The 12,030-nt window shown below is 46.3% G+C and overlaps 1 protein-coding gene across 3 annotated transcripts in view; it reads left to right on the top strand.

Annotated features, from left to right (window-relative positions):
• Positions 1-6,361: 6,361 nt before the first annotated feature.
• TPM1 (tropomyosin 1) overlaps positions 6,362-12,030 on the top strand; it is a gene marked incomplete at its 3' end in the record, with an annotated part of 51,875 nt that continues 46,206 nt past the window's right edge. Inside the window, exon 1 of one of the 3 annotated variants that reach the window (XR_014519267.1) lies at positions 6,362-6,597. Of the gene's footprint in view, positions 6,707-12,030 lie in introns of all 3 variants that reach the window. The other 2 variants (XR_014519268.1, XM_083475995.1) reach the window with 2 other exon arrangements.

Below are 12,030 nucleotides of genomic sequence, written 5' to 3'. Positions count from 1 at the left end.
AGGAATGACCAAGGGCTCAGGAGGAACGTGGGTAGGAGGCTGCCACAGCATCTAACACCTGAGGTGAGTGCCTTACTCTGCCTAATGGTAGGGCCGGCCCCTGTGTCTAGGCTTTTAGGACAGCCACCACTTGTAACTGCCACCTCTAGGTTCTCCCCACAGCCTGCATTTCTTGGTTCCTGTTCCTAGTAAATCACTTTACCTAATTATTTGTAGCTTTTGGTGGTGCCTCATTAACATGTTGACAGGGTGTTTTGTTTCAATATTTCTATTTATTTCCAGCATATACAAACATAGTAGTGTGCAGAAAAACAAGCAAACAAAGCAATGAACTATATTCAGGGATGAATTAAGATTGGAGCCCCCACCCTTTGGCCGTCCTGTGAGTCTAAGGCACCCTCCTTCTTATGGGATCAGGGCCCAGGCTGAACTGAGTCTTCTGCTGGTGCACACCCATCAGCTGTGCATTTGCTGACCATCCAAAGGGGCTCTAGGAAACTCCTCCATGCAAGTGAGGGATCAGGACCGCTAAGAAAATAAAAAGAGCTCTGCTGGATCAGGCGATTGGCTGCTCTAATCCAGCATCATGTTCTCAAGTGGTCTGCCGATGTCTCTGCCCACCTGCAATTCCCAGTAAATGGTTTTCAGAGGCACATTCCTCCCACAGTGAAGGGAGAACGCAGCTATTGTGGCTAGTAGCCACTGACAGCTTTATTGTTGCCTTATCTCCTTTTTAAAGCCACCCAAATAAGTGGCCACCATGAATCTTGTGGAAGTGGGTTCCAGATATTAACAGCACACTGTGCATAAAAGAAATATTTCTCCTGTCTGTCCTGAATCTCGCAACATCTATCTTCACTGGATGGACTCAAGTTCTAAACCAATTAAAGGAGGAGTTGAAATGTGTGCATGGAGTCCCTTCACATCGCAGTCAAACACACAGCCAGGGGGGAGAAGTATGGCCCACACACGTGGCCATGGCAGGGCTATGTAGCACGAGCACCTGACACATTCTTTCGATGCATGAACAGGCACATTCAGGCCCCAGGAGGGAGAGGAGGAGAGATGAGATTCCAAGCAAACATAATTATGCTCTGTGCTCCTGTTCCCACCTCTCTCTCTGGCATCATACAGAGAGAGGCAAGCTCTTGAGAGGACATATCCCTGGCCCTCCAGCCTAGAGTAAAATCGCTTGCCAAGACCGGACCATGCAGTGCCAGCTGATTGGCACCTGCGACCTCAAATGGGGCGAAGCAGCTACTACAGGAACAAGGCGAGGTCATGGCAGAGTTTGTGTTTGGATCCTGTGTACTCTTCTGGGACTGGTGCTGAGAGGAGAGGATTAAGAGATTGTCTTTAGCACTCTGTGTGAGAGGTCCGTGCTGGGTATAGCCTCGAGAAGAATGCTTGTCATGCCTGATGCTGGAGTGTGGAGAATTCGCTGTATCTCTGAGTCTGGCTGCGGCAACTCAGCTTTCTGGAGAGGCTTATAAAGCCAGGAGGAGGAGGAGTTGGTTTTTCCACCCATTTGCTGTTCTGCTCAGACACACAGAAGACCTAGGCAGCCCTGCAGGTCCTTTAGGGGAGGGGAATCCATACAGTAGTAGCCCAACTGCAGCCATAGGCCCCTCCAGATGTTGCTGGACTCCAACTCCCATTAGCCCCAGTCAGAATGGCATTTGGGAACTGACTCCCACTCCAGCTCTGACATCCTGCAACAAATTACCTGGCTCCCATACCCTCCAACATTTCTCCAGTGAAAATAGGGGTGTCCCATTCCATAATGATAATTTACCGTATTTTTTGCACCATAACACTCACTTTTTTCCTCCTAGAAAGTAAGGGGAAATGTCTGTGCGTGTTATGGAGGGAATGCCTACGGGTGGCATGCCTACGGATTTTCCTCCTCTAAAAACTACGTGCGTGTTATGGTTGGGTGCGTGTTATAGAGCGAAAAATACGGTAACTATTTATACTCTACACTGCTGACTGGGTTGCCCCAGCCACTCTGAGTGGTTTCCAACATATATAAAAACATTAAACATTTTTTTAAAAAACCTCCCTATACAGGATTGACTTCAGACAGCTTGGGGATTGGAGAACTCCTTACCCTCCAACTTTCTCCAGTGAAATTAGGGACGTCCTAGGGAAAAGCGGGACGTTCTGGGATCAAATCAGGAACTGGGACTGCTTCTCTAAATGAGGGACGTCCCTGGAAAATAGGGACACTTGGAGGGTCTGCAACATGTTTATCAGCTTCTGTTAGGAATGACAGCTAAAAGGAACCTCCATGTAGAGGAGCAGTATATCTCTGAATGCCACGCACGAGAAACAAACATAGGAGGCAGGGAAGGTAATCCTGGGCTAGATGGATCTTTCATCTGATAAAGAAAAGCAATAATGTTTTTATGGATTGCGCCCTCTGCTAATGATTGTGGTTTGCAGGGTGCTACCATTTGGGGGGGGGTTCTGCCTCAGGCTCTTAAACTATTTGGGGTTGCTTCAGTTGTTAGAGCAGGGGTGGGAGAAGACATGGTCCTCCAGATGTTCCTCAGCCCCTGACCCTTGGCAATGCTGGAGGGTGTAGGAGGTCTCCATCCCTGCATTGGTGTTGGATGAGGGCTGGAAGGATGCAGCTTCAGACCCCCCCCCCCAAGTGCAGTGGGTGACCTTGGGCCCATCAATACCTCTTGGTCCAATCTACCTCCCAGGGATGTTGTGATTTATAAACTCGGGGCAGTGAGAGAACCATTGTACACCACTCTGCATTCCTTGGAGGAATAAGAATGGGATTAGAATGTAGACAGGCAAACAATCTTCCAATAAGTAGGAAAACTTACTGGGGATTGTGCCCTTAATACACCGTGTAGGGAAACAACTGTTCTTTAGTGTGTTTATTTAATATAATTATTCCACTATCTTATTTTTAAAAATGATTGAGGACTTGCCCTATTTCAAAAATTATTTTAACACCCTCCCAAAAGAGCCAGAGGTCTGTTTTTACATATGGGAGAGATTCTGGAACACTCTGAACATGCAGTTCTGCCCTGTCAGAAGCAAATGGCCTTTTGCAAACATTCCACCTAGACAGGAAGCCCCAGCTCTGTCTAGCACAGATAGGGAGCCTGAAAAGCAAAATCCTGGCAACACAAAAGCCACCCTCATTAAACACCCATTGTGCCTCTCGCACACACAACATTGTCAGCTCCAGTGGGTGGTTCCAGATATTTTGATAGGAAGCAGAAGGAAACCTCACAAAAAATATCAGGAAGGGAAAGGTATGCCCACAACATTGACCCATAAATGACATTATTGTGGTGGAACCCTCAAAGCAGGGAGGCAGGAGAAATTTGATTGTGCTCAGATTTTAGCACTTTCTCCCTCACTCTCTCATAATGCTGCAACTTGTGGGCAGCGGAAGTTGGGAAATTCAGGACAGACAAGAGGAACGACCTTCTTCATGTAGCCCAGAGTTAAACTATGGATCTCTCTCCCACAAGCGGCAGTGAGGGCCACCAACTTGGGTGGCTTTAACATTAGACCAGTTCATGGAGAATAAGGCTATCAACAGCTATTAGCCAGGATGACTAGGTCCTACCTCCGTTGCTGGAGGCGGCCTACCTCTGAGTACAAGTGGGGAGAACACTTGGGTCCTGGGTGGGGGTTTCTCATCAGGGCATCTGGCTGGGCCCTATGAAAACAGGATGGTGACAATATGGACCTTTGGCCTGGTCCAGCAGCTGAGTTTTTTTGAGGTTCTTAGTGCAAACTTACCTAATTTGAACCTTGCAAAAAAACAACAACCACCCCATCCTTTGTTATTTGCAGACCTCTGGGGATTTTGGGGGGGTGGGGTGGGCAATGCAACTCTCCAACCAAAAATGTGTCTGTTGGGGAAAGTGTCCACATCTATGGGCATCATCATAGTAGCACACAGAAATGCATTATATTTATGGAAATTGTTTCCAAAAAAGATGTGTATATTAGGCAGTGCTTTTTTCTTTAAAAAAATGTTTAGGGATGCTCTCATTTTCCTGCACATATTGAAATACTGCCCCTCAAGGAGGCCAAACTTAGACTCACAAAATGTTTAGGAGTATGCGTACCCCTTGCGTACCCCCAGAAAAACAGCACTGATACTAGGCAACAAAAACGTGCATATCAGGACTGGAGAAATGAACACTAAAATACTAATGAATTCTGGTGTGAGTAATCACAAACAGATGCAGAAACTTTAGATTGGAAAAATGAGAAATTGAGGGGCTGGCAATGACAAACCTAGACAGCATCTTAAAAAGCAGAGACATCACCTTGCCAGCAAAGGTCTGTATAGTTAAAGCTATGGTTTTCCCAGTAGTGATGTATGGAAGTGAGAGCTGGACCATCAAGAAGGCTGATCACCGAAGAATTGATGCTTTTGAATTATGGTGCTGGAGGAGACTCTTGAGAGTCCCATGGACTGCAAGAAGATCAAACCTATCCATTCTGAAGGAAATCAGCCCTCACTGGAAGGACAGACCGTGAAGCTAAGGCTCCAATACTTTGGCCACCTCATGAGAAGAGAAGACTCCCTGTTAAAGACCCTGATGTTGGGAAAAATGGAGGGCACAAGGAGAAGGGGACGACAGAGGATGAGATGGTTGGATAGTGTTCTCGAAGCTACCAGGATGAGTTTGAACAAACTGCAGGAGGCAGCGGAAGACAGGAGGGCCTGGCGTGCTCTGGTCCATGGGGTCATGAAGAGTCGGACACGACTAAATGACTAAACGACAACAAAACTGGCTGCTTCATTCATCCCTACCTGAAGCAAAATTATTTTGCTCTTCTTCCTTTCCACTCCCATCCTCAACCTGCCAAAATCTTTTCCAGCTATGGATTAACTAATATGGATGGATGGATGCATCATCTATCTATCTATCTATCTATCTATCTATCTATCTATCTATCATCTATCTATCTATCTATCTATCTATAACATAATAGCACAAAAATATATAACAAAGTAACAAACAATAATAATACCCCTCTCCCCCTCGTTTAAAAGGCTATAGATTGTTTAATTAGCCGAAGGCCTGAGAGTAGAGGAATGTTTTTGCCTCACACCTAAAGATAATGAAGGAACCAGACAAGTCTCTCTGAGGAGAGCATTCCACAAGCAGGAAGCCACCTCAGAAAAGGTCCACTCTTGTACTGCTGCCCTCCGGACCTCTCACAGAGGAGGCGGCACACAAAGATGATGATTGCAGTTGGGGAGAGGTGGTCCTGGACATATTGCAGTCCTGGCTTTATAGGTCAGAACCAGCACTTTGAGTAGAACCTGGAGACCAGGGCAGGATTCATGTTATGTGTTCAAACCATCTTGCCCCAGTGAGCAATAATATGTATAAAAATTTTAGGTGACTCTAATGGTCTATTTGGGGAGACGGGACCCAAAAGCAGCAATATAACTGAATCTGTGCTTACTATATTAAAAATATGTTGTTACAAATCCAAGTAATACATGGTTGTGCAAGAGAACTGCCCGTTTGAAAAGCTGTGCAGAAAAGTTCCACAATGTTGATGATTTTTGTGGGATACCAGCCTCATATAACTAACATGTTTAAGTCTAATTCATGCATGAAGGGGTTAATGCCAAAGAGTAAGCTGTCCTGCCCCTCAGCTGTAGGGGCCCCCAAATATGAAATAAAGTCAAACCATTTTCAATGGGGGAGGGGGGTTTGACAAGAAATTTTTCGCACCGGGTACCACCTGACCTTACTTTGCCACTGGTTCTTTCACGAAAGAGTACTTGCCCCAAACTTAGGCCTTCACATCCAGGGAATTCTCCTTTTATACCTAATTTTCCTTGCCACTAACAATTTCTGCTCCACTCCTCTTGTCTTTTTTGGTGGGTTGACCCATTAATTTATTATTAATTGTGATCAGAAACAAGAGCACAGGAAGGGCCCAAAATATCTTAGGGCACAAAACTGGTCTGGATATGACCTCAGGACAAATGCCTCTGCCAATTTTGAGAGAACATTATGAAAACAATATACAACTCCTTCTTTGTTGTTTTCATTCATAGATGTATTGCATCAACATTTTTCCTGGGTGTCCTTGACATCTCACCTGCTGTTCCCCAGCAGATGGCTCTTATCTTCAGAACAGAACAAAAACTCCTCTTTCCTTGGTAAGAACGGAATGAAGGAGCTATAAAGTAGATACGCAACATGGAAACAGTGAGCAAGAAATGTCAAATATTCATATGCAGACAGGGAATCATCTGAGATCTGGGCCAAATTCTCCACTTGAACAATAAACTTTGCTTCACTGCCCCTTGCTTGCTCCTCCTCAATCATCTAATCAGCCAATTTAAAAAGTGGCCTCAAGCCCTCCCATGCGGCCAGTGCAATAAGCAGGAGAAAAATATATTACAGATAAAGCTGTTTCCGTCTTTAGCTCCACCCCTTCTCCTTTAGCACTCTGCTTTTCTTCTAGAAAAAGAGGTGCCAGTACTACGTATCCTTGAGTTCCCCCAGCAAAAAAAAGCCCTGGACTTGTGCCAGGTAACTTCACCCACCTTGGCTGGCCACACACCCTTCATTAAAGAAAAAGGTAATTTAACTCAAATATATTGTGCTGTTATATAGTGCTTTTTTGTGGGGGGACACAGGGGGACACATACCCCTAAACATTTTGTGAATCTAAGTTTGGCCTCATTGAGGTATTTCAATAAGAGTAGGAAAATGAGAGTACCCCTAAACATTTTTTTTAGAAAAAAGCACTGCTGTTATAATATATTGCCATGCACGTCTGAGTCTCTGTGGGGCTCACATTGCTTTCTTGGATGATAACTTGTTGCTACTGTTTTTACCTCCAGGTTTACTGAAGGGCTGGGAGATCTGAGACCCAGGGGTCAAATGTGCCCCCCCCCCATGTCATGGACTGGATGGACGCAGAGGAATTGTAGGAGGAACCGGGTGGTGGGGAACTGCCAAGGGAAGAAGGCTCAGAGATGGGGGACTGGTGGTGGGACAAAGATGAGTGGTCAGAGGGAGAAGACTGGGAAGAGGAGGTGTTGGAAACTGAAGAAGTAGCAGGGCTTAGTGAGCTGGGGGAGCCTGTGGCAGAGAGGAGGCAGAGGCAGAAGCTGAAGCCAACAAGTGGGGAGAGAGAAAGACCAAGAGGCAGAGATGAATCAGGCTAGTGAAGAGTCACAGGTGTCTCCCCCACCTGCCATGACTAGCTGTCCTCCTGCCTTGTCTCGCAGAACCAGAAGAGGCATGAAAAGGGTGGAGGAGAGGTTGGCTTCATGTAGGCACAGCCTCTGATGGCTTGGAGAAAGTGCTGGAGAGGAGGTGACTTAGATGGCTGTGGGGAAGTGCCAGCTTTCAGCCTCAGCAGCTGATTCATGGGGTAAAACCAGAGATGAGCTGCTGTGTTCAGTAAGCCTGACACTCAGCCAAGTCTGTGAATATGGTGTTTTGGCTAATAAAGAGTTAACTCCAACCTTGATCAGTGTGATTTACTGACTGCTTGCTCTTTGACACCAGCTGTCTCTGTCAGGCCCTTTGGCCTCTGCCCAGGCCACAACCCTCAACAGCCCTACATTGTACATTGTTTTTGACTAGCTGGAAATGGGTCCTTGAACTTTCGTAATTTCTCTAGGCTATGTAGAAAGGCTTTGAGTTTAAGGTGGAGCTTATTCTGATACAATTCTACAGTGGCGTAGCATGGGGGGCAGAGGGGCTGTGGCCCCGGGTGCATAATTGGGGGGGCATGAACCAGGCACCCCCGGCCCCTACAGAAATCCCTACACCCTGCCTGGCTCCAGTGGTGGGGGCTTGGTGAGAGTGGAGGGTGAGGAGCACCTGTCTGACTGCGGTGGCGGCAATTCTAGCCTTACAAATGCCGTGGTGGCACTCCAAGAGTTACAGTATCAACTCATTTTCACCACTGAAAATGTAGTGTAGCACCAGCGTTAAGCAAGAATATATATAAAGTCTGGTCCTGCCAGTCTCAAACCTGCCAGCTGAAGGAGGTGACATGTGGAATTTTGAGTTCCTGTGTCCGGTACCGAATTCTGTGCCAATGCTCTCACTTTGCACATTGCAGCACGTGAGTCCAGGCCCTGATGGAACTTCCGGCCTGCCCAGTGGCAAGATCACATTAGTGAGGCCCAGCAGAGCTAACACTTACACACCACACCATCATTTTATAATGAAAAACCAATTGTTTCAGAATGAAAATTAGCACCGTTGGCTGCAACAAAGTCCGCTAAACCAGACCATCTCGTTTCTAGCACTCCACCTCCTTCTGTTTAGATCTCTCATTTCAGTCCAAGAGGAACACCAAATTCTCCCAAATTGGCACAAACTGTCTGTCCTCGGCTTACTGAGAACGAACCATAAAGGACTAATTTATTGTGGCTCTTGGTCTGATTTCTCGTCCCTCCCTCACTAGGCCACTGGGGAGGCAAGGGAAGAGGAATGAAAAGGACAGCAGAGATGGAAAAAGAGGTGGCCCCACCCACATCCAGCATGTGGCCGCCAACAGATTACCCTCAGCAGAAAAAACATTCCCCAACTCTGACCTAACTCAATTTATCTGCAGCAATTGACAGTAGTTCCCCAGGGTTTCAGACAGAAATCTTGAGATATCAGGATTTGAACTAGGTGCCTTCCTCCTGCATAGCACACTGAGCTCCAGGTAGCCCTTTCCCTTGTCCTGTTCTGACTCCCAGCTCCTTCACTGGTTTCCACCCCAGTCAGAATGGCATTTGGGAACTGGCCCCTCTGCTCTGACTGCCTCCCACTCCAACAGTCCAGCTCTGACATCCTGCAACAAATAACCTGGCTCCCATACCCTCCAACATTTCTCTGATGAAAACAGGGATGTCCCATTCCACAATGATAATTTTACTATTTATACCCCACACATCTTACTGGGTTGCCCCAGTCACTCTGGGTGGTTTCCAACATATATAAAGACATAATAATACATTACACATTTTAAAAAAACTTCCCTATTCAGGATTGCCTTCAGACGGCTCGGGGGTTGGAGAACTCTATACCCGCCAACATTTCTCCGATGAAAATAGGGACATCCTAAGGAAAAGTGGGACATTCTGGGATCAAATCAGAAACCAGGACGGCTTTTGTAAATCAGGGACATCCCTGGAAAATAGGGACACTCGGAAGGTCTGGGCTCCTTGTGAACTTCCCCTTTGTGGCTCCGGTTCTGGTTGCTGTGCTCTGGCTGCCCACATGGCTACAGCTTGCAGGACGCCCAAGGACTTGGCTGTGGGTCCCCTTAGATTCCTTGCTTTCCTGTCAGGTGACAGAGGGCTTGTCCACACTTCTGCTTCCTGGGCATGGGTCTGAGCAGTTTTGCCATTGCCCTACTGCAGGGGTCAGCAAACTTACCGTGCCTCAGGCCAGTGTCTCCAGTGCCGATCGTGCAGTGGGCTGGAGGGCAGGGGAGGGCGTGCCCATACGCATGCTTACACGCTATTTCCGGCACACTTCCAAGTCGGAGGAGCACCGGAAATAGCTTGCGTGCATGTGCACGGGCCTCCTCTGACCCAGATGTGCACCGGAAATAACGCTTGCGCACAAGCTATTTCTGGTGCTCCTCCGACCCGGAAGTGGGCAGCTGCACAGCGCAGCGCCAGTAAGAGTGGGCGGCGGCAGCAGGCAGTGGGGGTCACTGTGGGCCAGATAAACGAGTTCCTCGGGCCTTATCCAACCAGTCGGCCTTAGTTTGGGGACTTCTGCCCTACTGCTTTCCCCCAGAAAACCCACTCTTTGGCACTAAATCAGAACAAATAGCCATCAACCTGATTGCTGTTTGCTCAGATTCAGCGCTGAAATCAGGCTTCCCCAGCAAGACAAACTGAGGTGTGGATAAGCAGAGTCTTAACATTCTGCCAAACTCTGATTCTTATCCTGCCTAGTCAGTTACCTACCAGGGGCTGTAGGTCTGTGGGCAGAGCCCATGATTTGCATGCAAAAGGTCTCAGGTTCAATCCCCTGGCTCTGGAACAAACTCCTGTCTGAAGCCCTGGAGAGCTACTGCCAGTCAGTGTTGACGCTACTGAACTAGATGGGCCATCACTGCACAGCCCAACACTGGCAGAAAGTCAACTCAGGTGGGTTCCATTCATGGGCTAAGAAAGCAGTATGGCTGTTTGAACCGGCCCTCAGAATAACTCTGACCAATGTCTAGTGTGCAATAAAGCCCATTGTCTGCTCTGTCAATTGTCCTGGCAGACCAGCAAGTGCCAAATAGATGGTGATGAAACAGGAGCTCCTCTCTGGCCGTTGTCCTGTTATCCAGCTATTCTGGAGCTCTGCCCTCTCTGGGCCAGCTTGCAATTCTACTTGATTAGTGATTCCCGCAGTTCCCTAGAGGGCTGGGGGGCAGGTAAACATTTTTATTTTTATTTTTTGGAAGGAATCAACTTATATATATATATATATATATATATATATATATATATATATATATATATATATATAAATTATTAAGGATTTTCTTGTTTTACAGAAGTGTAGTGCCTCGTTGTTTTTTTCATGTAACATTTTTACAAATCTGTTTCATTTGTTGAGGCATTAGGGGGAGAAGAAAAAGAAAGAAAAAAGAAAGGGGGTGGAGAGAGGGGAGATGGGTAGGGGTGGGGTCGGGTGGCGGTGTTTCTATTATGTTTAATGTATGTAGAGTTTGGTGTCAGCGTTGCTTGTGTTGTTCACTTGTGTTCCTTTGGTGGTGAGAGAGGTTGGGGTTGGCCTAGGGTGTGATTGTTTGCTTGTGATTGGCTGTGGTGATCTTTGTTTTCGTGTGTGGGTGAGGTGGGTGGGTGTTTTGGATCAGGTTAGCCATATTGATTTGTATGCTGTTGGTGGATTATTGTCATTGTCCTGTTGGGCTGTGTATGTGGTAAACATTTTGACACACAAAGACCGAGCTTGTGAACTGGGATGCTGCTAGCTGCTATTTTAATAGCCATTGTTAGAACATTACTGAGGAGACAGCAGAATGTAAAAAGAAAAAAGAAAAGAAAAAGACAGATACTCCATTACTCAGAAACACTAATCTGGAAGCCATTCTTTCCACTTAAAATAAGTACACTGTAGGCATAGTATGCAGAATACATCATCATTATCATTAGGTCTGATGTACACTCTGTAAGAAGGAATACTAAATGACTGCTACTTGACCAACCAATGCACAAATGCCCAGGCAAAATCTCGAAAATCAATTGTCTTTGAAGTGAATGAAATGCATCCTGAGAACTATACAGTAGTTTGTCAAGGATGCTGGTAATTGTTGCTCTGTTCTGTGAGGAGCAAATTACATTTCCCAGGATTCTTGGGAGAAATGTACTTTGAATGTATGGTGTGTTTGCAGACAAATTCAGAGATTAAGTAGGGGCTGGATACATACTTCCTTTTCTTTGATGGAATTCCTGTTTCAGTTGAGCAGTGTAAGTGGTCATGCTTCATTACAAGAAGTTTTCCATTTCAAATCCAAGGCTAACGTTTGCATTTTACCTATCCGAAGGTCTTTTGTTAAGGCTCAGTGTGTTTTTCAAGCTGAACCTTTGCAGTCAGAACTAAGCATCAATGTGTTCAAGAATGCTTACTTCCAGGAAGAGGTGCATACGATCACAGTCTTACTGGTTCCTAATAAACTGGGTGTTATGCTATGCAGTGCTGCTCTTAGGGAGAATTGTTGTGTACTAAAGGATCAACAGAGATGCTTCCATTTGGCCTCTCCCTGAGGGCATGGCAATGGGGCCTGCCATGCTGAGCTCTTACGCTTCCAGTTTTACTACGGCACCATTAGTGTGGTGACAATGATGAGGGAGAGAAGCTTTTCTCCCTCCCTGTTGGAAGATTCAGGACAGATTTTTTAAAAAGTACTTATTCACACAGCCCATAGTTAAACAATGGAACTCACTTCCAATCATGGCCACCAACTTGGATGGCTTTAAAAGAGGATTAGATAAATTAACGGAGGATAAGGCTATCACGGTGGCTGTGCTCC

This window comes from Podarcis liolepis, assembly GCF_965112155.1.
Source record: "Podarcis liolepis genome assembly, chromosome: 14".
Taxonomy (NCBI): Eukaryota; Metazoa; Chordata; class Lepidosauria; order Squamata; family Lacertidae; genus Podarcis; species Podarcis liolepis.
The sequence above is the reverse complement of the archived record's forward strand: the minus strand, read 5'-3'. Positions and strand labels throughout refer to the sequence as shown.